The following is a 26,575-nucleotide window of genomic DNA, read 5'->3' as shown; positions in this document are numbered from 1 at the left end:
ATTCTAACAGGTGTGAGGCGGCATCTCATGGTGGTTTTATTTGCATTTTCCTGATGATTAGTGATGTTGAGCACCTTTTCATGTACCTGTTGGCCATTTATGTGTCTTCTTTGGAAAAATGTCTATTCAGATCCTTTGCTCGTTTTTTAATTGTTTTTTTTTCTACTGAGTTGTATGAGTTCCTCGTGTATTTTCACTATTAATCACTTATTGAATATGTGATTTGCAAATACTTTCTCTCATTCCATAGGTTGCCTTTTCATTATGTTGATTGTTTCTTTTGCTGTGCAGAAGCTTTTTAGGTTGATGTAGTCCCATTTTTTATTTTTGTTTTTGTTGCCTTTGCTTTTGGTGTCAAATCCAAAAAAACTCATTGCCAAGACCAATGTCAAAGAGCTTACTTCCTACGTTTTCTTCTAGGAGTTTTACTGTTTCAAGTCTTACATTCGAGTCTTTAATCTCTTTTGAGTTGATTTTTGTGTGTGGTGTAAGATAGGGGTCCAGTTTCATTCTTTTGCATATGGATGTCCAGTTTTCCCAACACCATTCATTGAAGAGACTGTGCTTTCCCCATTGTATATTCTTGGCTCCTTTGTTGTAAATTAGTTGACCGGATGGATTTATTTCTGGGATCTCTGTTCTGTTCCATTGATCAATGTGTCTGTTTTTATGACAACACCACACTGTTTTGTTTACTATAGATTTGTAATATAGTTTTAAATCAGGAAGTGTGATGCCTCCTGCTTTGGCTATTTGCTTTGGGGTCTTTTTTGGTTCCGTATGAATTTTAGGATTATTTTTTCTATTTCTGTGAAAAATGCCATTGGGCTTTTGATAGGAATTGCATTGAATTTATAGGTCACTTTGGGTAGTATGGACATTTTAGCAATATTAATTCTTCCAATCCACAAACGTGGAATATCTTTCCATTTATTTTTCTCTTCCTCAATTTCTTTCAAAAATGTTTTATAGTTTTCAGTGTATAGGTCTTTCACCTCCTTGGTTAAATTTATTCTTAAGTATTTTATTGTTTTGATGCTGTCGTGAATGGGACTGTTTTATTTCCATCTGGTACTCTCACTGAGCCCAGGGAGATAGCGGTAGGAAGTGCTCATGCACCCATTTGAAAACTGCTTTTTTTGTTTAATGTGGTCCTGTGAATACCAAGCGCCGTTGGCTACCAGAGCTAGGTGATTCGAGGGCCCATCCTTTGGGTGGCGGTCGTAAAAGTTGGGGCACTAGATGTGTGGACGAGCTCTTTTCAGGCAGGAGCTGGAGACTTGGTTTTATTGTTGGAGTGCGCCAGAGGGAGAGTGTAGGTGCGGAGCCCAGTCAGCACCTAGATGCAGGCTGGTGAGAAGCTGGAAGCAGCTGAGAAAGTATGCAGTCAAGTCCCTTCCAGGGAGAAACTGGGAGATGAGTGCTTTTGCCTGTTCCCTCTGCACCGAGCCTGTGAGGATAGCCACGGGGAGCGCTTATACCCCCGTTTAACAACAGCTTCTTTGTGGGGACCTGTCCTTTGGGTGGCGGCCTGAAAAGCTGGGGCACTACTTGTGTAGTCCAAACCCTTTGCTCCTCAAGGAGAAACTTGCTCCTCAAGGGAGTTGGGGGTTCCCTCCTATTGTATGTCACTGTGCCCAAGGTGTGGTTTATGGCAAGAGTGTGTCTCAGCCTTTCCTACCTGTTTTGATGTGAATATTTTCTCTGCTGTCCAATGTGTGGGAGTCACTCAGCTAGTTCTGGATTTCTCTCAGAGGGAACTGATCTACGTGTAGCTGTACACTCCACGTGTCCACAGGAAGAGTGGAAGTCAGGAGCTTCCTGTGTCGCCGTCTTGGTGATGTCACTCCTGTCAAAGTTTATTTTAGATGAACTCCTCTTCTGATGCCAATGCTGGGACCTACTCTTTTGACCTGGCCAATGACACCAAACCGCAATATGGGAATTGGCACTGTTTAGCTTTTTTAGCATTGATCAGAGTTATAATTTTATTTGTTCGTGTGATCTTCCCCTACATGTCTGTATACTCCAAGAATGGCAAGATCCTGTCTGGTTTGCAACACAGTCAAGGGCCTGACATGTGTAAGCCGACCAGCTGTAGGTCAACATGAGTTAGAATGAATGAATGATGGAACAGAAGGACTTCAGGTTGATTCTGGCTTTGCAATTTTTAAGTTTTGTAAAGTTGGGCAAGCATTTCACTTCTTGGAGCCTCAGATTCTTTATTTACAAAATGGCTGGTTTAGCCTGGAGGCTCCCACGGTCCCCGGCTTTAAATTCCATGAATGATCACATGGTAGATGCCCGGGGGCCCTGCCACCACCTCTTCTCTTGAGACTCGTCTGCTCAGCCTCCAGCTCCATTTTAGTCTTCAGCACCTCTTTCCCTGGATATGGCCATTTAGGACTCTGGAACCTGGTTGGAATGAGCACATTCTCTTTTCCAGATATTTGCCCTTAGGACTTTGGACCTGCCAATCAGAATCTCCTTATGTCTGTGCTGGGACCTGTGGATTCGGGAACTTTGGGGGTGGCCGCCTTCTGCCCAGTGTGGACAGTCAGGCAGAGGCCATCAGAGTGCAGAGAGAGAAGAATGAAGCGATCTACAGAACAGAGTCGGCACGGCAAGTAGAGAGTTCTGGCAACTCCTGGTCCCTTGCTGAAGCCTGAGGCTTTTCTGACCTTGGGTTCCATAGGGTGGCTTGTATACTGATAGTAAATTTCCTTTTTTCCCCTTTTTTAGATGAAAAGTAGCTCTAATTAGTTTTGTTACTTGTATCCAGAGACCCAGCTAATATATACATACATTCTTCTCAATAATTAAAGCTAGTTTAATTGGTTATTCAGGGGAAATCTACTGGATTCTTTAAATCCTCATTCACAGAAGCCTATACCCAGTATTTGCTGTGAGCAGTATTTATCAGGACCTGTGAAGCTCTGCCTCTCTCTGGGGCTGTCTTTTGTGTTTGTACACAGCAGGGACCTCATAAAACTGGGGAGACGAAGAGCCTTTGACCTGGCTTGAGTAAATAATCCATTTCTCAGCACCACTTCTGAACAGGTGGGTCTTGGTTGCTTTGTTGGCCTTTGTGGTCGCCCCCTGCACACCCGCCTGTAATTCGCAGCTCTTTCCACATACCTGTGCAGAATTCCCAGACCCCGGACAAAAGTCACCTCCCTAATAGATATCAGCACAAACCCCTGTCTACCCTTGATCTCCTCTGAACAGCCCTATCTTATTGTCACACACATCCTGAATTCATATTTCCCTTCCTGATCTCTCTGAGAAATGAGAAATTGGGTTATGAGTTATCTAATTCCATTAGTCTCATTATTCCTCGGAAATTTGAGTCCGGGAGAGGTAGTGCTTCGTAATGGAGGAAGTCAGAAGACTCAGGTTGTACTGGCAACTGTGTAATCTTGAACAAATGTCTTTCCTTCCTTACTTCTAAGATTAGAGCCAATTGCATGATTTCTGGCATACTCCCATGCCCACCCCAGAGTCTATTTCAACAACCATCTCCCCAGTACTGACATTAGTGTCAATTTCTAGGCTCCTACCACCCACTCCCTGGCATTCTCCAGGACCTTGAAAGAGTGGGGTCTTGCTTGACCACCCCTAGGTGGGGGCTAGGTGGACCTTTTCCATTGGGTCTCTCAATTTTATTGTAGATATTTTAAAGTTTTAACTAAATGAGCTTTTTTAAGAAAGAGGCTCCCAACAGACAGAGGGAAGACAGGGCCTGGAAGGAGCATTGCTCTTCGACCTGGAGGGTCCTAGAGCATCTAGGTCACTCTGCACATCCTGGTGATGTTTGCCCACATCTTTTCCTTGTCTCCTTCCTTGATTGGCAACATCACTCACTGGCCCTGCTTGTTTTTTGCCTTAATTTGGTGTTAAACTTGCCATTTCCCTTCTCAGTCGGGAGGCTTTTGTCTGACAGACGTGAAGCTTTCTCCTTTTGCTTGCTTCACATTCTAATCTTGCAAAAGACTGGAGCTCTTGAAATGTTTTTAATAATAATTTCCTCTTGTTATCACCATCATGAGCCCCAATTTGTTCTGTGAGTGGTATCCCCTCAGCTGTAGGAAGCAGGACAAGACTCTGGACTGACTGGCCTTGGGACTGCAAGGTGAATATTAGGACGCTAAATGGTTTGTCTCATAATCTATGTTGCTGTCTTAATGAGAACCAATCTAGTCACTTTGGCCTAAACCCTTCTCTCCATATGATAGACCAGCCGTCACTCATCAGTCCGATACAAAACAGTTCAGCTTCTGAAGCATAGCTGCCCTGTGGTGCTGGGTGACCAGAGGAAGGGGCCTGCCCACGACACTGTCCAAAATTTTGGAATTTCTCATTACTAGCATTATATTGGGGCAGATTTTGAATGAAAATGGTACTTAAGATATTTAACCAACATTTTTTATAGATTTTCCAGGGCTTTATCATGCCTCTATCTGCCAACTGCATCCCTTGTCCTTGTCAATTTCCTACATGTTTCTCAACTCCTTTTCCCTTGGAGCTGGGATCATACCAAAGGATAGATCAAAAATAAAGTAACTCACTAAGTGGAAAAGGGGAGATTTTCTTGTGACTGTTGGTTTGCAAAAACAAACTTAAAGATAATATAGGTTCATACAATGTCATAGATAATGACAACAATCTAGATACCAGCCAAGAAAAGGCAACTTTATTGCTTTCTTGCAAATGAGCCAAAAATAATAGTTCAAGTTTCTGCTACATTCATAATGGAACATTTTAGGATCTTCTAAGGAGAAGTTTGATGAAATGTAAGACTTGTGCTTTGGATAAAAATGCCAATTTTTGTAAAATCCTTAAATATATTTGTCACACTTTCTTTCTAAATTCCAAACTAATCTCTTTGGGGCTAACATCTCTACTAATTTGTGTGTTTCTTTTGTAACATAAAGGCCATGAAATTTACACTTAAAATGACAATTGTTTTGTGCTGGGTGTTCGTGGTCCCTCATTTCCTGCATAATTTTTACTGTGGCTTTTGGGGTCCGATTCATTTAGTCTTGGCAGTTACTGAATATTCTTGTCCTTTGAAGCTATCGAGGCACCTCAAGTTGACAGGAAGGAAAGTGAGGTCTTTGTGCTGTTGAATACCAAATCTGGGCCCTACTAGAGCCCTGAAGGAATACTTTTTTGGAATGACATTGGAAACAGTCAAAAGAAGATCCCGAAGACCTTCTGACATTGATGGAGAGAACTTCTCACTGAGTTCTTGGTGGTCAGGCAGGCAGGCGGGGCAGCTAATTCTGAACGAGTAGAAATCTCAGTTGTAGTGCTCAATTTAGGTAATATGTTTTAGAAGACAACTTAAGTAAAAAGAAAATATGGTCAAAGCCAGAATGTTTGCCTGTTATCCATGCAGGCTTTGATGGAAGAATCGGTATTAGGAAGATTATCCTTTTTGACTTACTTCAAATGTTGGGCATTTGTTGAGTCAGACAGAAGGGGACGTCCATGTGGCCAGACAACTGAGATAAAAGGTATCATAGCTAGCTGATCTTCACAAATGCCCATGCACCAAATAGCCTTCCACTGCTGTTGTCTATAACCGAGCGTTAATAACGGCACACCTGACATGGAGATTCTTTCCAGAGTCACAGTTGTAGTTAGTACCCTGCAGACCAACAATTTAGGAAAGGACCATGAATTGGAGGTGAATCTGCAGGATGGACTCTAATAGTCTATTCAGGGCTTCCTTCTGGGAAGCAAGTGAGATTCCTACAGCAATAGATGGGGACAGACGGCAAGCAAAGGCTGGCTTGAGTAAAGAGGTTGAGGAAAGGCAGAAGTTTGGCCCTACCAGGCCAGTATGTGGGAATCCTGGCTGGGAACAAGAGAGGGAGGGGGAGAGCAGCGATAAGACAGGAAGTCCTCTTGGAATCACGACTTGCATCCTCTGCACCTGCAGCTCCACCACTGGCCTGAGCCCATCCCCCAGTGTTTGTGGCTCTTCTACTGCTGATGTCTTGGGGTTGGCAGTGACCTGGATGAGGCAGGGTAAGTGGGAGAGAGCAGCGGAGAGGGTACAGAGTCTGGCGACAGTGGATTCTTCACGAGAGGAGCACAAAGCCAAATATGAAGTCCTGACTTCCAGTCTTTCATTGTCAGAATGAGCTGACCTACTGCCGAGTAAGTGCATAGATATCCCCAGTTCTCCCAGAAAACAGCTGAGGCAATTTCACAAGGCAGGAGAGCAGAGAGCAGTAACAGTGCCTGGATGTGTGTGTGTGTGTAAAGAAGGTGTGGAGAGTACCTCTGGTACCACAAGCTCTTCTCTCAGAAAAAGATCGTCATGTTTATTATCTTGCCAATTGGACCTGCGTAAGTATGAGGACAAGATATGGAAAAATTGGATCCTCTGTTGCTGTTTACTCTACATAAGAGAACATTGGAGGAAAAAGGAGGTGAAAGGCATAAGAAGGGAGGACGGCTGCCCCGTCACAACCCCGGGTCACCCAAAAGGGTTTGCTGTGACTTTAATCCCAGCTGTTTCTGAAATTTAGTGACGAAAAGAAACACTGAACGCCGTTATTTAACGCATGTTAAAAAATGATAATATATGCTTTAAAAACTCATTATAACCATTAACATGAATAACTAGTGATTTAGAATTTGAGTTAAATAGTTAGGCTGCTACATTTGTGCTCGTTGCGTGTTTGCATATAATTATTTGAGGATTAAACTGAGAGACATCGATCAGTCCCAGAAATAAATAGCAGGCTTGCTCGCAAAGCCAAAATTGGAATGGAGAAATGAGAATTCTCAGGGAAAATGTCTGTTGTATGAATGAATAAATAAAAAGTAAGATATTCCAGGCCTTAATTACAGGAAGATTTCAGGAAAGAAATTAAAGTATTTAAGAAGATGAGAGAGTAATATATGAATTTAAGATGTAATTTTGCTTTTGTTTTTATGGTCTCTAGGATTCAAGAAGGGATTAATTAAAGAGGCAAAAATTATATTTTTATTATTTAGTTACCTTCTTCATTCAGACAAAAATTGATGATAGGCTACTTTTCTTGAAATAAAAGGAGTATCTAGGACCTATTTAAACATTATCTTAAATAGCGATTACCTACATATTCAATCGAAACAAACCCACTGCATCATCCTTATTTCCTAATAGACAAATCCTTAGTAGTTTATATTGTACCTAGAAGAAAAATAAAATTTATCCTCAAAGCTAAGCAAATCGGTAGCTATTTGCTTCGTTATAAAGGTAACCTTGGGTTTTGTGGTGTTGAATATACTTGGGCCTCAGGATCAGATGACTACATATATTTTTGGAAAAAAGAAAATCCTTTCAATTAAATTTTTTTACAGTGTAAATGTGTTTCTAGTGATTTAAGTCAGACCCTGAAGGCTGATTTTAATGTACTTTCATTAAGGATTTCATTGCTGTATGAGTTCAGGGTACTTTTGGCTGAAAGTAGTGTCTATTGAGATGTTAGTGAAATATCAAGCGAGGTGAACAAAACAGCCGAGTCACAAACAGTATTCTGAAGGTCTCGCAAAAATAAAATCATCAAAAAGAAACTTTGAAATGCAACGCGGAGCAGAGTGCAGGAGGCATTTTCAAAAGCTTTGCTGCCTTTGGACTTGTAGACCAGCAAGATTCTGATGTACGGGAATGTCAGGAAGTTTCTGGGCTCACTCATCCCCAGGAGACTAAAAAGCCAACAAAAATTCAAACCGTCAAACCATTTTATAATATAAAAATGAATCCAATCCATGCATGTTTGTAATTTCCATAAATTAGCCTTGTAGGCCAGCACGGTGTTTTGTAACATTGTCGAGCAATGCATCATACAAATTAGACAAGGGTTCTGGCCAAGAACTGTTTTAAGGAAAATTGCAGATCCTCTGCCCTTTCTTGCATGCTGAGCTCAGATCCTCTCTGTCTGACTGGAATCACAAAGAGTGAACTGAACATTTTACCCAAAATATTTTTGTAAAATAGTGGCACAAAGGCCTTTTCCAAGAGATAGGTCTTGCTGCAAACGTGGGTGGGGGTGGGGGGAAGGAGCCTCGCATCTGAGTCAGTGACAGGCAGTCTCCAGGACTGGGGCTCTGAGCGGTGGGCTGCATTTGCAAATCACATTTCAAATGAGCAGTGAGATACAATTAGGGAGATCAGTGTATGAAAACAGCACCTGGGGCCACTGCAGTGGGAATGCAGAATTGTGTGAGGATTCCAGAACATTCAACATGCTCGTTAGACACAGGGAGATGTGACTTTTTGTAATGCTGCCACTTCACCAGAGCCCCCAGCTCTTGACAAGAAGTCGCCTCCTTGAGCTTCATGCCCTTCCCTGCACCCTCCTCCTCTTCTTTATGCTCGTGCCCCCTCCACGCCTCTGCAGGTACTGTGCGCCCTGCCCGGATTGCCTGTTACGCATGCTTTTGTACATATTCTAAGAATCAACGGCTATTCACCATATGTTGACTGGTGCAAGCACTCTGCTTGAAATTTATGGAATTCAAAAACCTTTAAGACCCAGACACTTCCCTCAAGGGGTTCAAAGTCTCCTTAAAGTGAAAAGAAATAAGTGTATAACAGATAAGTAAAAACACAAGGCACTGAACGAGCCAAATGTGTGGGAGTGATGTAGGGATTCAGAGGAGAGAGCTCATCGCGGGAGTCATGGAGACCTCCTGGTGGGCGGGTGTCACCAGGCCCTGAAGGAGAAGCAGGATTCAGGCAGGTAGTCTGTGCTGGGGCTGGGGCGTGCACTGGCATTCCTCCAGGAGCTCAGCGCAAGCAGAGGCAGGCACGCGGGACAGACGAAGGAGAGAGACAGGGAGCCAGGGCGGTGGAGGTGCTCAGATGCCAGAGCAGGGAGCAACTTTCGGGCTGGGCCAACGCACTTGCTGCTTTGCATTTTGCTGGGTTACCCGATAAGTGAGAAGGAGATGCTAGAGTGAAGGGGTGTTTTAGGGATAATACACGGGGCCCAGCACAAAATGAAAATGTGGGCCCCTTGGTAAAAAAGGGGAAAGTTCCATTAAAACAGGGAAAAAGTTCCATCACGTTCCTAAAATAGAATGCTAATCTTTTCTTCTTGTGGCCTCTCCGCCTGTCATGAGTTGTTTTGTTTGTTATTTAATATCATGTGTCCTTAGGAACAGGATACTCTCAGGGAAAGTGCAGTGCTCCGGGGGTGCCGGGGACCCCATCCCACAACTCAGCGAGGACCCGTCCCGCAGCTGCCATGTTCTCTCTCCCACCAGCGGCCAGACCGACGTGCTCGGCCCTGGCTCGGGGGAGGAAGTCAGGCCATACATCATCCCTTCCCACGGCCCACTGCCCCAGTCCATGGTGGATAGGTGACCTCGGGGCATTGCCCCTGGGTGTGCTAGGGTCCTGGATTGGGGTGGATGACAGACTCACCTCTGCGGAGTTGTCCATCAAATGCTCTGTGGTGCTGCTGCCAGCCCAGGTCAGGGGGTGCTGCAGCCATGGTCCACTCAGATCCTGCAGGGCACTGTGCACAACTCTGACCTCTGTGCTTGGCCCCGCCTGGGAGTGGAGGGCAGCAGCGATTGCTGGGCAGAAGCCACAGGGAGCAGGCTGGTTGGGGCCCAGGGAGCAAGGGAGACAGAGAGCTGTAGAGGCACGGGCCCCGGCTCCCAGCACACGCTGGTTGCATACCACGAGGCCGGACCTGGGGCAGCAGAGAGGCCTGTGAGAGGCCAGTGCCCTGGCACAGGTGGCCGGGGTCTGACCCAGGGGTGACAATAGAGGGAGAGAGGAAGGAACCATAGGAGGAGGGGAGGGGACTGTGGACTAAGGAGGAAAGTAAGTCAGAGGCAACTATTGAGTTTAGAGCTTGGGTAATTCAGAAAATATTGACACCCTGATATAAAAAGGAAAATAAACGGGAGTCAGCTTGTTTAAGTTTTAATTTTAGTTTTGGGGTGGGGTTGGAGAAGGGTCAAAAGGTAAGATGTTCCATTTTGGACATGACAAGTTTAGGCTGAGAGCACAGTTATGAGGAGGAAGTGTCCCAGGCAGGTGGATATCCACCAGGAGAGCTCGGGAGAAGGGCAGGGCCTGAGATGAGGACTCGTGAGATGTCTGCCCAGAGCGGAGCTTCCAGGGGAGGGCTCTCCACGAGGTCTTTGAGGGAGAGAGGAGCAGAGGGGCAGGCAGACGTCAGGGAATGCACTTGTGGGCCACTGGCCTTGACAGGACAGAAAGAGGCTCCCAGGAGACGGGAGGCCAGCAGAGAGGGAACCCCAGCGTGGAGCTAAGAGAGGAGCACATTTTCAGAAGGCCAATAGAGTCAACCCCGAAAACCTTGGAGAACAAGGACAGAAAAATAATTCTTATTTATAGCTCCCAGAGGTATGGTTGCAGTGGCATAATTAAGTGGCTTACTGAGTGAACGGGAGGGCTGTATGCAAGTCGTGACTTTCTGTGGCTGGTTCAGTCTGGGATGGACAGTGCAAAAGAGGCTCTGGAGGGAAACCGTCCAGGTTCAAAGCTCAGTTTGGACGCTTTCGAGTTGCCGTGATCTCGAGCAAGTTGCCTATCTCTCCAAGCCTCAGTTTCCGGGACTCTGAATGAGTATGTCAACACGATGTTCTTCGTGTGAGAAACGGATGACTGGGGAGGGGCTGGCACACACCTGCACCCTATTCTTCTTAGGGTTGTATTGAAGGCTTAGGGTGAGAATGGTGACAAAAACAGCTCGTGACCTCAGGGAGTACTGCAGTCTAGTGGTTGAGACAAATTTCCACATCAATGACTGTAACACAAGGCAGTGCCAGTGCTCCAATGGGAGCATGGACAGTTTGCTAAGGGAGCAGGAAAGAGGAGGGTGGGCCCCCAGCACCGGGGACCAAGCGCAGGCTTTAGGGGCAGGCCAGCATTGATTAAAATCTCAATTCCATCACACTCCACCTCTGTGACCTGGATGTGACCAGGACTGAAAGTTGTCCCCAATACCTATGCTCTCATTCTTACACACAATTTTTTTTAAAACTAGGTACATGGCTGCTCTGCTAAAGATTATAATTCCCAGCCTCCTTTGTTGCTAGATGTGGGCATGTGACAGAGTTCTGGCCTTTGTCAGAATATGAAAAAAAAGGAATATGAGAAAGTTCTAGGTCATGTTCTTAAAAGGAAGAAACAGGCTTTACTATTTGCCCTTTATTTTTCCCCTTCTTGATGGCTGGAATCCAGATGTGATGGCTGGAATGGATGCAACTATCTTGGGCCGTATAGCAAAAATTGTGGATTGAGGATAACATAGCAAAAAGACAAAAGTTGTTTGGATCTGTTACCTTGTGGAGTTTCCAATCTTCCATGGACAGCTTATATTTGGATTGTTAAACAAGAGAGAAGTAAATTTCGCTATTGTTTAAGTCACTGATATTTTGGTTCTGTTATTGTAACCACTTGTCTCCTAAAAAATAATATACTTGTGCACATTTATAAATAAGGATAAAAGTACTCACTTTACAGAGTTGTGAGAATTGAGCCCTCCCTAATGCATTAAAAGCACCAAGACCAGTACCTAGCATACCATATGTACTCAGTCGATGTTTGCTGAATACGTGAACACATAAGTAGTGTGCTCACGGCCAGTGCACAGTGTCTACATAGAGAGGAAGGGGTAGAGGAAGGTACATTGTAGGCTACTTTGTGGATAGATGTTGAAGAATTTCGATTTTATTCTTCAGGTAGTTGCTTCTTATAGTTAGTAATATACAAAAATTAAGACTATGCTCATGCACTTTGATACAAATGGGAAATTCAATATTTATTGAGCCCTTACTTGAAGCCAAGCATTGGGAAAACAAAGGTAAATAAATCAAGATGTTTGTCTTCAAGTTGCTTGCTCGATGCAATCATTAGATAGTATACTGCTTGAAAGCTTGGACTTGAGTTCCAGACTTCTTGAGCTTGAATTCTGATTCCACTACTTACTAGTTGGTGACCCTGGCAAATTATTTCACCTCTCTTTAACTCAGTTTCATTCTCTGTAAAATAGAGATAATAAAACTACCTACTTCAGAGTGTCTGTAAGGACTAAATGAACTAATATCTGCAGAGTGCATAAAACAATACCTAACATTGGGTGAGTGCTCAATTTATGTTAGCTATTGCATGATTTAACTATTGTTGCACAATAAACCAGCCCGAACTTGATAGCTTAAAACCACAAACATTAATTTAGCTGTCAATTCTTCAGGCTGGCAATTTAGCCTGGGCTCAGCCATGTGTTTCATCTGCTCTTGGGTGTGCTCCCTTATGTATCTGCAGTCACTGCAGGTTGACGAGGTGGCTCTGCTTCTGGGGGTTGGTTAATTTCCATAGTCAGTGGCTAGGGAGCAACAGTAGCGAGTGACCCATTTGTCTCTCATACTGTGGTAGGATCATCAAGCTTGTTCTCATGGTGGAAGCAGGATTCTAAGAGAAAGTGGAAGTGAGAAAGGTCTCAAGACCTAGGCACAGAACTGGCATAGCCTTACTCTCTCCTTATTCTATTAATCAAAGCAAACAGCAAATTCAGCAAGATCCAAGGGGTAGGGAACTAGCATCTATTTCTTGAAGGCAAGAGCAGCAAAGAGCACGGATACAGAGACGCCATTAATTGAGGCTGTCTGTGCACCCATTCACAACAGTCTGCCCTCCTGTCTCAATAATTCACATCCCTCTTACACACAAAATATAGTCACACTCTTCTAAGACTGACAAAATCTCATCCAATCATGGCATCAAACTCAATATCAGTTCTACATGGGGCTCTTTGTATGTGGCTCCTCTTGATCTGGAGGCCTGTGAAATACAGAGACAAATGACTTGCTCCCAGAGACCCGACATATAATGATGATGCAGGGCAGGACAATTGCAATAAGTATTCCTTTTGAAAAAGAGAAAGAAAGGAAGACATTAGCAGTGACTGGTCCATAGCAATTCTGAAATCTCACTGGGTAAGTGTTGCCAGGTCCTCCAACTCTGGGGGTGGGGAGTGTTCCCTGATTAGACCTTGGCTCTGGTTCTCGTGACTGGCTCCTTGGTTCATTTTTCTAAAAAGTTCTTTTGCCGTCTCAGGGCTCCTGCTTCTGCCCTCTGAGATGTTCTTCTTTTTCTGTCACCCTTCTTGCCTGCATCTGAAGAAATAGCCCATGTTGGCACATGACTGGCTTTCTGAACTTGCTTCTGCCTGGAGAAAGTAGGAGGCTCAGAGCCCTCTGTACATTGTGAACAACCTCAGTCCCCTTTAGTCCAGGATGGCAGCACTTTTGCCTGTACAACTTCCTTAAAAATGTAGTGGGCACCTAATTAATATGATTATTTTACTCACTTCATTGGACAAAGCCAATACCCACAATTGTTTTATAGAAATGGCTTCTAGATTTACTTGCTGCTACTTTGGGATTAGGTTTTTGTGAGATTATGCCATTAATATTTTAGACGTCCTTTGGTCCAGACAAGATAGTTTACCTTAATTATTTCAGAAGTTTTAACACGTGGTCATGCAACCACACCCTTGATTTGATCTGTGCCTTCAGGCTATATTTTACATTGAGAATCTTTTGCTATTTGAAGAGACTGGAAATGAGTAACTATTTTATTTTTCAATCCAACAAGTCATTCTGCTTATAAATTGGCTGGTTCTTTCTTTACCTCGTCTCTTTCTTAGGTACCTTGCCATGTGCAGCTAGAAGCAACCCACCAACACTTTCAACACTCTTGCTGGGGAATCCACTTAGCCTAATCTGAGCATTTATTTGTTAGGTATATTTTTATCTTCTTATCATTTATATATATATATGATATAAAAGATACTTTATCTTTCTATCTATTGATTGATCGATTGATCTATTGATAGATAAAGTATCTTTTATTTTGCTGAGAAATAATTCACATACTCTAAAATTCACGCTTCTAAATTGTACAGTTCAGTGGTTCTGCCACCACCACCACTCTCTAATTTATCTAATTTTAGAACATTTTTGGCATTCTAAGAAATCCCATGTCCACCAGCAGTCACTCCCCATTACGTCCTTCCCCCAGCCCCTGGCAAACATTAATCTAATTTCTGTTTCTATTGATTGGCCTATTCTGGCCACTTCATATAAGTGGAGTTATATACCATGTGGCCTTTTGTGACTGGCTTCTTTCACTTAGCATAATATGCAGGGGTGACAGTTTTATAAGTAGTTTTGCTACTACATAACACTGGTCACCATTTTTCTAGCTTTGAAAACAACTTCCTCACCATTTCTCCAAACTTTGGTAACAGTGTGCTTACTGCTTTTGCATCCTCCACTCACTCGTTGGTTCCAAAATCAATGTTGCACATTTTAGATTTTGGTTACATCAGAATTTCACTTCTGTTGCCAATTTCCACATCATTATTTATTACCAAAATAATGTTGTATCAAAAACAATCAAATGTCAGTGGCATGCAGTAATAATCATTTAGTTTTGTTCATGAATCTTCAAGTCAATTGGGTGGTCTTGATGGTCTTGACGGGCTCATTTATGTATCCACTGTCAACCGTGGGTCAGATAGACAGTTCTGGTGGCCTGTCTTGGGGGTTGGCTCACTATAGGCTTGTCTAGCGTGGCCTGGCTAGGACAAGTGGGCTCTCCTTCCTGTGGTCTCTTGTCCTCCAGCAGGCCAGCCTGGCTCGTGCACATAGTGGCTGGGCTGGGTCCCGAGAGAGGAAGCAGAATCACCTGAGGTCTCTCAAGGCCTAGGCTCAGAACTGGCACACTGACGCTTCTGTTCTCTCAAGGCCTAGGCTCAGAACTGGCACACTGACGCTTCTGTTATGTTCTATTTGCAAAAGCACATCACAAGGCCATCTCAGAACCAAGGGGTGGGGAAATAGACCCCCCTCTTGGTGGGAGGAGCTGCACATTATAAAGGGAGATCATTATTTGGGGCCATCAGTGCAATCAGTCACAGCTGTTGTTCTCATTACTGACACCAAATCACCACAGCCAATTCAGACTACTGGAGTTCCATAGGTTTTCCCCAACTCAATTCAACAAGGTTTATTAAGTGCCTATTGTTCAATAAACACTGTATGTGGTCCTGAGGAGATAAAAATGAAAGGACATGGAAGCTATTCTCAAGGAGTTTATAGTTTAAGAAGGGAAATAGACATGGAAACCAACAAATACGAGCCAATGTTATAAATTCGACAGTATGTTCAAGACAGAAAATGAAGTGATATATTCTACTAGGGGTTTCAAGGGAGGTTTCATAGAAAAGATATCTAAGTTGGGTCTTTGCAGGAGAATAGGAGGTTGCCTGGAAGACAAGAGGTGAAATGCATCATTCAAAGGAGAGGAAAGAGTATGGAGCAAGGCCTGGAACCAGAAGTGCTTGTGGTGTGAATAGCAATTCCACGTAGTTCAGAACCCTTGAAGCACCAGGTGCTGGGAGGGAGGAAACAGGAGATAGGCAACGGAGATGGATAATGAGGTAATGGTGTGATCATGCAGGGGCTTCTCCCTAGTGCTTAAGAATTATTGTCCTGGAGGTAACTGAGAGCCGGTGAAGCAGATGAGTCTTAAGACTCATCTTAAGTTGCCTTAAAAGAAAAGGCAACTTTTCTTTTAAGAAAGATGACTATCCCGTGGCAATTTTGATAATGGATTGCAAAAAAGAAGAGAACAGACATAGAGGCTAGTCAAGAGGCTATTGGAATAGTGGTCATCATCTAAGGAATGATGATGACCTGGAGCAAGACAATGGTGGTGAAAACAAGGGAGGAGAGAGGGTTTAAGGAATGTACACAAAGCAGGACTTGATGATTTAGTGTGGAAGAAGATGAAGAAAAGGAAACATTGGGGATGATGTCCAGGTCTGTTATCCACTGCTTTAGTGCCCCAAATTATGTTTAAACCTCTTACTCATCTGCCACATGTCCCTAGGGTGACCATTTCTCAGAAGAGCAAATTTATTGACCTAAAACCTCCATCTTATCAATTAATAGCCTACAAGTATTTTTCTAACATTAAAAGTTTTTTAAACTTCTGATTTTGAGGTAATTGTTGATTCATAGGCAGTTGTAAGAAATAACACAGAGAGATATTGTGTACTTTTTATCCGGTTTTCCCCTCCTGGTAACTATACTACACTATCACAACCAAGAAATTGACATTGACACACTCCACCAACTGTATTCAGATTTCATAGTTTTACATGCACTTATTTATAAATGTGTGTATTTAGTTCTATGCAATTTTATCCCATGTGTAGATTTGCATAACCATCAGCACAGTCCAGACACAGAAAAGTTCCATCACAAGGATGCCCTGGGCTACCCTTAAAGCTGCAGCCACTTCCCTCTCTTTCCAGCTCCCTGGCCCCTGACAACTACTAATATGTTCTTCATTTCTATAATTTGGTTGTTGCAAGAATGCTATATAAATGGAATCATACAGTATATAATCTTTTGATATCGATTTGCATAATTTGCATTATTTTTTATTTGCACAATTCCTTTGAGATCTATCAAAGTTGTTCTGTGTATCAATAGTTCAAAGTTCCTTTTTATTGCTGAGTAGTATTCCACAATAGAGATGTACCACAGTCTGTCTAACCATTCACCCATAGAAGGACATCTGAGTTGTTTCCAGATTTTAGCTTTTAGGAATAAAGCTGCCACAAACATTCGTGTACAGGTTTCTGTGTGAACATAAGCTTTGATTTCTCTGGAATAAATGCCCAGGAGTACAATTTCTGGATCTTATGATAGCATGTGTTCAGTTTATAAGAATCTACCATACTCTTCTTCAGAGTGGCTGTACCATTTCATATTCCCATCAACAATGAGGGATCCAGTTTCTCAGCATCCTTGCAAGCACTAGATTCTTTTTTTTATTTTAGCCATTCTAATAGATATGTAGTGATATCTCATTGTGGTTTTAATTTGCATTTCCCTAATGGTTACTGGTGTGGAATATCTTTTCAAGTGCTTATTTGCCATCTGTATATTCTCTTCAGTGAAGTGTCTGTTTATCTATTTTGCCATTTTCTAATTTGATTGTTATATTCCAGCATTTTTTTACTCCCAGCCTCTTGTGCATTCACTTAACCATAAAATATTCTAAATCTTATCTTATCTTGAGTTTTTACTAAAGAGATTTTTCTATGGAAAAGTATCCAAAGTCTTATTAAACCTCCAAACATTCTATTTAGATGACTGAATTATACTATGCATAAGTCATTTTATCATAGAAACAAATGGGGCTGGTCTTGCCTGCTAGTTTTCCCTCCAAGCCACTGGCTCTTTCCCAGTGCCTTGTGATATGTACAGCTGCTGAGGAGCAACTAATTACTGAGGTTGGTACTACAGGACGTGTGCTTAAGCAAAAAAGTCTGGCTTTAGGCCCAACTAAAACTTGTTATTTGTGCATCTCTAAAGGAGACTGTTGGCCAAGGACTTAGGTGGCCTGGCAGGTAGGGAGCAGAGGACAGTCGTACAGGTATCTGAGTTTGACTGGAAATTGGCAAAATTTTCTCACTCAGAAAAGACCAATTTTCAGCATCTGTTACTCTTCACCTCCTCTGGTGTTTTCTGTGAAATGTGTCCTAGATTTACTATTTATGTTTTTGATCCAATGAGTTCAAGAGACAGACATAAATTTTCTCTCTCTTAAATAAGTGATAACTGCTGAATCAGCATTGATACAAACTGCTAAACAACAGTAAGATCAAGCCTTAGTAACTAGTTAATTTAAGAGAATAGGGAGAATCACTGAAGACTCTTGCTGGAAAGTGTCAGAGAAAATTTGCTCCACTTTCTCCACGTGAGCAGGGTCACTCTTTTGTGCAGATTTTCTCCCCAGCATGGGGTATAACCAAAAGAACTAAGACCTTGCAACTTAATTTTTTGCAACAAAAATAATCAAATAAATATGCATTGAAAAATTAGTAACAATTCTTGTGGAAGAATAAACACATATTTTTCAATGCTCTCAAGAAAAAAACACCCACAGAGCAATACATTAAGTAGGTTGCAATAAATATCAAATTCAGAAATCAGCTTGTGTCAAGAAGAAATGATTTAAGAGAGCCGACGTGCACTGAAATATGGACTAGTCTAGAGAGTGCTTGAGGAAAAGAATCAAAGCAATAAATAAATAATCATTTATATTATTTTGCCTTTTTTGTAAATGATTAATTGATTAAAGAGGAGACAGGGTCAAGTAATTCAAGCACCCAACATCAATCAGAGACCAGATTCTGGCTTGTGAGGTGGCAACTGGTGTAGAGAGCTCAAAGGATTGTTCTACATAGTTTTTCCTAGGTAGATCATTTCCATTTTTGGAAGTTCTGGGGTTGCGGGGTCATCTGAGCATTTGCTCCCAAGAGAAGCCGTCCTGGAATGGATCCGGGCATCTGCAGCAGGTTGGTACTCTAATGCACCATGTGGGATGGGTGTGTGGCAAGCCCTGTTAGTGACATAAAGACAGATAACCAGATAGGGAGAGGTAGGTGAAGGCACACATAGTGCCAGAGAACACAGGAATGTTCATCTTTGTATTCAGCATGTATTCACTGAGCTCTTTCCATTGTCTCGCTCTGCACTAAGTACTTGCAAAGAAAAATGAAAAATTCCTGCTCTCAAAAAGTTCAGGAACTCATGTGGAAGAGAGACAAACGATCATCAAATACAACAGGGTATAAATAAGTATTATGATGGCAGCAAGTACATGGTATTACTCACGTACAGAGGAGCTCTGATTCATCCGCTGGTGGTGATGTGGTGGGATGGGTAAAGGCAGAGGTCCTGGATGGGGTGATCCTGGATCTTGAGATCGGTCTTGAGGGTGAAATGGGAACTTGCTCAGCAGATGTAGGTGGGGAAGAAGATCGTGCCAGGTGGATGGAGGTGTGGAAGGGTGCAAGGGAGACTTTGCCAAGCTGCTGGTAGTTTGCTATGGTGGAAGGATTACAGGGGATGTGTGGATGGGGCAGGAGGTGAGGACTGCAGAGGTAGGCAAGAGCCAAGTAAAGATAGTTATTGAAGGGTTTGATGTAGGCCAGTGACATGATGAGAAAGGCAGAACTAGGGAAAAAGTTTTGCTGCATGCTGAGACCATTTGTTAGCTATCCTGAGACAGTGAAATCAGGGAGGCCACTGCATCGTGCTTCAGAGATTGTAGAGATGATTGTATACACATGTTTTACCATCAAATTGTTCCTCCTGAACCTGCCTCTTCTCTGGGCACTGGGCTACAGAGATCATCCTGTAAATGTCAATGGACAGAGGTTATGATTTGACGTGTTCCCACCTAGAGGTCCAGCCCCCACAATGAGTCATAGCAGCTGGCTGGGGAAATTGGTGGAGAATATGGGTGCTGATCTTTCCCTTCCTATTCACTGGCTCTGTGAAACCCTCAATGAATCCTGTCCTCATCCATGTGTCTTATTTCTACAGTAGGGATGGGATAGAGTTTGAGACTGGAAAATAATGAAGGAGCTTTAAGCCGTGACATGTGAGCTATAGCCGAAGAATTCGGGAAGGTTTCACTGGGAGAGATGGAGTCTCACAGGTGACATTGCTATTTTTCAATACTGAAATTTATATTAAATACTGATTTTCCTTGTAAGAAGAGGGATTAGACTTTTGCTGTGTGGCCGTAGAATGTAGATTGTCCAATAGGGTGAAGCTATCGGCCAAATTGATTTGGTTCACAGTGAAAACGATGGTGCCTATCATTCGGTGAGTGACTAATACTTGCCAGGTACTATGCTGGGGACTTTAATCCTTTCAACAACCCTGTAAGGTACGTGTTTTTATCTTCATTGTGCAGATGAGGAGCCTCAGGTGCATTCAAGATTCAAACCTATCTCTCTTCCCATTTCATCGAGGTTCTCTTCGGAAGAACTATTTTGTAATATGTTTTATCCCCCTGAAATGGAGCTATCTGAGGCAAAATGGAACACATGCTGGGTAGATAGTTCCCTTTCCATGCAGTGATCATTGCCATGGATGTCATAATGGGGATTCAAACATCACTTGGGCTGTTAGACTACGGCATTTAAAGCCCTGTTTAAATGAGAGCTTCTAGGGTTCCATGCCATTTTATAAGTGAATTGAATGCTTACAATATATGGCATGTGTATTAGTTTCCTGTTGCTGCTGTAACAAATTGCCATAATTTTTTTCTCTTTCAGTTCTGGAAGCCAGAGCCCACTTTCACAGGGCTGATGTAAAGGTGTTAGCAGGGCTAGCTCCTTCTGGAGGCTCAAAGGAAGAAACTGTTTCCTTGCCTTTTTCTATGTCTAGTGGCCACCTGTCTTCCTTGGCTTGTCGCCTCTTCCATATTCAGTGTATCTCTCCAATCTCTGCTTCCATCATCACACCACCTTTTCCTCTTCTGTAGCCAAATCCCATTCTGCTTCCCTCTTATAAGGATTCTTGTGATTACATAGGGCCCACCCAGATAATCCAGGATAATCTCCCCATCTTAAAATCCTTAATTTGATCACATCTGCAAAGTCCCTTTCGTCATATAATGAACATAACATTCACAGGTTCTGGGAATTAGAACATGAACATCTTTGGGGGGCTATTATTCAACCTACCACAGCATGCAAGGCTAAAGCATGGATATAGAGAGGATGGTGAATTCTTCTCAAATTTAGAAAAATTCACTGAGGGAATGAATTCCAATCTGCATATGCCCTTCAGACACTCAGAACAGATCCCATTCAAGTTGTTCTCTAGCGCATGCGTTACTGATAAAACAAAGAACAGCTCCGCAGGAGGAACAAAAAAAGCACTCACTTATCTTTTCTCACAAAGGATGGCAGCATTTTAAAATTCAGATAAATAAAATATGTGCCCAGCATCAAAGTCTCAGGAGGCAGATGAAATGCGAAAGTATGAAAATAACCAAGAAAAACTAATCAGAAATCAGACAAAGACCAAGCGCGACCATTGTTTTGCATTATCCCAAATCGTCACGCCATAGGACTTAGGGGACCTGGGGAGGAGCACGGAGATAGAGGATTTAATATTAACACCGGACAGGGGTTTGCCACGCAGCTGATCCAACTGGCAAAAAGCAGCACATGTCGGAGTCCAACACTTGATAATAATGTGTCACCTTATGCTGTTGTCAAAGTTTCCCCAATCCCATTTTAGGCTGACTCCTCCAGGGAGCTGTTCGAGCTCTCAAATTCGCTATATAGGAGTCTCTGAAAGTGGCATTCATGCAACAAGAATTTGTTGAGTAGCTAAGTAGGCATGCATTACCATATGAGACAGTAAGGGAGATTTAAAACTAAGTAGAAGACAAAACTCTATCTCTGAAGGACTGTAAGATACATGAAAAGCTCCCTGCAACCATCCAAATAATAGTGGTTCATAATATCATCTCGGTCTCTGTGTCCTAAGATCCTACTCCTGCTTTTAGCGTGTGCATCAAATTGAACAAAGCCATCCACAAATAACAGTATTTGTTGCCCAATTGTTGTCTATTATCTACTATAGATAAGATTAAAGAAAATAAAAATGAACTGATTGAGCTGTGGAGCAAAGCAAACAAAATATTTATTGAGTTTCTCTGTGCCAAACCTTGTGTTGACCCCTCGGTTTGAATGGATGGATGGAGCAGGGTCCCTGTCTTCAAGGCCCTGCAGGATGTTCTCTGCCACCAAGGGGCTTATAATACGGCTAGAAGGACTGAAAATATGATGAAACTATTAAGTAAAATTAGAAGCTAAGCTACGGGTACCGAATGTAACACTTTATGAGTAGACTCTTAACACTGATGAAAGATGTCTTTAGATCTTTGTAAATTCTCTAAACTTGAAAACACTTTATAAAATGTATTTCTTCTCCTTTCTAAAATTCAATAAAATATCATTGAAAAATACAGTGGTCTCATTCAAAACTTAACATGATATAAGTGCAGAACTAACAACTATATGACGTTATTAAAATTAATCCTACAACTAATATGAACTCACCTTTATTAAATGTATAGATGTGTAATAGCAATACTTATGAATTTACCCAAAGCTGAAAGAAATGAAGTTTTAGTCACTTTTTGATAGTAAGTAACTAAATGATAAATAAAGCACAATAAAATCAGCATTGTTAGGGGTCATCTAGTTTTACTTACTAGTTATGCCTCAACCAAATCGCAGGTTCCTGTAAGCCATGGATCTTCTAAATAGTTCATTAAGTGACTAAGCTATGAATGTTAAGTTTACGCTTGGCTGGGATCTACAGTGCTTGGGCAATTCAAAAGAGGATTGAAGGAGTGAGGGCTAGACCATTTGGTGCAGCCTTGGCCAGGGCAAGGGAGTTGGGCTAAGGCTTCTCCTCAGATCTGTACGGGGTCCCCTAATGCTCTGAAGAGGCAGAAATTCCTATCCACTTTCACTTAAAGAATGAGTGGTGCAAAGATTGGGAAAGCAGGGTTAGGAAAGGAATTCCAATAGCCCGTGGCTTTTTACCCAGAAGATTCCATCATCTGTGAGGGTGAAGGTGGGAAGATGACCAGAGTGTCGGTTGGCCCATCCACCCAAAAAGAGATGGTTAGTAGCTTTCAGTTTACTGCTACACTGTCTCCAATTGTAATTTAAAGTCGTGATTATAGGATTTTTTTTTGTTTTGTTGTGAATATTTTTGTTACTTAAATTTACTTTTGTTTTTCAGTTTGTCTATTCTAGAAGAGATAGTTTTAGATGGATGAGAGATACTGTTCCCTCAAAAGTCCAGTCTTTCAATTGAGGTTTTATACTTCTGTACAAGTTCCTAAAAATCTGAATGATGCACGGGCTAAGCCTGCGTGGCCACTCTCTACAAGGACAAGAGAGGGAGAGGGACAGCTCCTCCTGCCACTACAGAGAGTGATGGAGGCGGGGAGGTGAGAGAAGTTGTGAGAGCCACAGAGAGAGTCAGGGCTTGTAAAGAATGTCATGGAAAAGTGCAGACACCAACAGAGTGGGCGGTGCTACAGAAGCAGGATTAACTAGTAAAAGCCAGGGAAATCATGTACAAGAGACCTCATGAGGGTAATTGATGCTTGAAGGAAAAAGAAGGTAGAAAGAAGACTAACATGATGGGAACATATTCGGTTTAAGAAATTGAAGTTTCTGGCATGGATAGAATTAATCAGCTAATTCCTCTAAAGTTTCAGAGGGAGAAACTGGCTGACTGAGGGAAGAGCTGAACTGTGAAGGGTCAATGAGAAGGAAGAGGGAAAATCACAAGACAGTCAAAGGCTGATTCATCATCAGGACAAGGTTTGAAGAAGTCGATGAATGCCCACACCGGCACAGCGGTCGTGGGAACTTTTACTACTAAAACTATGGCCGTGACTCTCTAACATTTTAGTTTTGATTGAGATTCCAGAGCTGCGAGGAGGGAGTAAGCTTTAACAGTGGAGCAGTTTCTGACTTATCCTGGAGGATAAGATGAGCACTGAATGGCAGGAATACTGATAAGTAGACCAAGGATAAAAGCTGTTAGCATGTTATTGAGTGATCACATTTACTAGAGGTGACAGGGTTGGTTGGATAGGAGCAAGGCTTTGTTGTGGATTATTGAACTGATGTGGGGGTGAAATTGTGCGTGTGTGTGAGAAAGGGAAGCTGGAACATGAATCTTTGTTCTGAAATTATTTTCTGGGAAGGAGGGGGGATATATCTACAGGTAGGTAGCATAGTTGCACACCAACACTTTGTGTATTCAAACGGTATTTTATTATTAACAATTTTCTCAGACTCACACATTCTAAGTGTGAGCATCAGGTCCAGTGGTACCCGTAGGGAAGTGGTGCTTCGTGACTTCATGAGGTGGGAAAGCTGCATTTACTCCAGTTGACCAGAGTCAGAAAAGAACAGGCATGTGAAGAAAGGAGTAGAGACAGGAGGAACAACTAAAAGTGACCTTCCTGAGACATAACCTCACTTCCTCAGGATTGCCAAATTCTAAAAAGTGTACAGCCATCAAAGACTATAAAAATATATTAACATATATGCATAATTTCTAGATATCAAAACTATACTGGAGAAGTTTAAATCATGTCCTATACATGCAATAGATAATAAAAATGCATTTTTAGTTACTCAGAAAATAAGAGTACACCAGCAGTCCTAATTCCCAGGGGACCCTACAATCTTTCCCAATCCACCTCTGCTTTCAGAAAAACTGCACAAATGCAAGACCATGTTTATCTCAGGAGCTAACTCTGATCCCAAGAGCAAAAGCGACTTGGATCCGAGTGGTCCTGGCAGGATGCAGGGGGATCTGGGTAACAAATCCTGGAACACCCTTCCAATCACCTGACAGAGGAAAGTGGGGAGAGAACTGGCATCACACTTACAGATCTTTCTCGAAGCCTGAGGAATAGGGAAAACGGTCAATCACGTATGCACACAAGTGACTAGAACAAGCCTCAAAGAGGTAGGCAGGAGTTTAACCCATCAGGCAGAAGGTGAGGATAGGGCTCGAGAAATATGTATGGAAAATGTAGCATCAGCAGACTATATAACGAGAAGGAACTTGGCTGGGAATAAAATCATAAAGAATGAATAATATGTAATAAGGAAGGAAGATGTGATATATGTTGTACAGTTGGAGACCTCATTGTTGAGCATTCCAATGCGTAAGAGTCTTTGAAAAGAGAAAGAATTACACTTTCAATTTGTGGCAAATGAACTCAGATTCTATTGGAACCTTCTTCACATTAGACAGGGTTTTGAGGATAGGGAATTGTAGAAGCATCTCTGGGTCAGGAATGACTCAAAAATCTAGTCCCAGCTTTTTCTTTCAGGAATCAAAGGCTCATTAATCAGTACAAGATGGATGCAAAACCTTGATTGTCTAAAATGAAGATATATGAGAGGGGATAAAAAAGCATATCGTAATGTTCTGGAATGAAAAGGAAGGGTTGATTTTAGGGACAGATGTGGTTCCATATATTATTTGGCACCTGATATAACAAGAAACATGTGACTGATATCTACTTATAACAAATTGATACCAGGGAGATGTCTATAAGAGAGGAGGAAGCAAATCTCATGGAAAAACTAGAAGAAAATACCAGTGTAAATGTCAGCCAAGTAGCCAGTGCACTGAAGGCAATATTAGGGGCATAAGGATTTTCCTTTTCTGTGGATTTCTGTTTATTTTGTACTTTATGGGCAATGGAACTTCTTGGGCATTTTTGTTTAGAGTCACAAACCTTGAAAATCTGTCCTTAACCCCCCTCTCCGTAAAAAGAATTGATATTACAGGATAAAATAAGTACATGTCTGTCTTAGATCTCTCTGTGCTAAAGCTTTCATTTAATTTTGAATACGCATAAAGAGTGACCCATACAACTGGGCCAATTTTGTTTAAGCTCAAAGGCAGGTGAAGGATGAGAACAATCTAAGATTCTAAAACAAGACAAAGGCAATAAAGAATATGAGCAGTGGAAAGCAATTTAGGGAGTAGCAGTGGCTTTCAGAATGACACACCGGAGGCCCCAAACTGTACAATAAAGGAAAGTAGGCTAGCAGATGGCTTCGTCAGCTCAGCAGTAACAGTGAGACAGAACCAAATTCCTGAGCAAGTACTTCTGATAATTAGCAAATATCTTTTGTCCACATAGAAATTACTGAGCTTATGATATCCATTTCAAAATGGACATAGTGGCGGCTAGTAGTAATGAGGGGAGAGGTGACACCCTACGTATTTACACATACAGATCCATGTTGTGAGGGGAGGGCCACTAATGGCTTACATATTGAGTCTGAATCAAAGAAGGCATATGACAGGAAAAGCATCTCCCTTCCAACCTCCCAAGACACATGAGTGTATAGGTTGCTATTAAAGTTTGTACATATAAGAAAAACATAGATAGATAGATAGATACATAGATAGATAGATAGATGATAGATATGGATGGATGAATGGATGCATAGATACATATATAATATGTTATATAATGAATTTTATACTTAAATAGTCATTAGCATTCTAATATAAATTGAACTAATGAAAAATTTATAGAAGAATATGAATCTGAATCCTTTGCATTCATCAGCTGGCAAAATTGGCAAAGGATCCCTTAGGGAAAAATCATGAGCACACTTACAGTCAGTACAGGTTAAAGTGGTTAAACGGGTGGGAGAAATATATATCAACCCTGATTGTGTACCTTTGGATAACTGAATAGGAGGGTTGTCAGAGAAGAAAATGGAAGGTTCTCAAAAATAGATGACATATATGTGTAACTATTGGTGTCTAAAGTCAGTTAAACAAAATCCACAATGACAAATGTAAGAATGAAAAAAATAAGAATGAAAAAGGAATACTGTTGGAATGCTAGGGCTGTTAGATCAAAATTGGGAGAGGATGTTCATTACCAAGAGCAAACAGATCCTAGCAGTAGACCCAGCATTTGCAGAACATTGGGTCCAATTAGCATCTGCGAGAGAGAATCTCATGGTCCCAGACTTATCTGGTGAAAATCCCCCCTACCCTATGCGCAGTGCCCTTCAGACTCTGCGTCTGCATTTCTGCATTAGTGCTGTAGAGAATGTCTCGG

This window comes from Ceratotherium simum, chromosome 32 (assembly GCF_057802395.1).
Source record: "Ceratotherium simum simum isolate JZ-2026a chromosome 32, ASM5780239v1, whole genome shotgun sequence".
Taxonomy (NCBI): domain Eukaryota; kingdom Metazoa; phylum Chordata; class Mammalia; order Perissodactyla; family Rhinocerotidae; genus Ceratotherium; species Ceratotherium simum.
Note: the sequence above shows the minus strand (reverse complement) of the source record.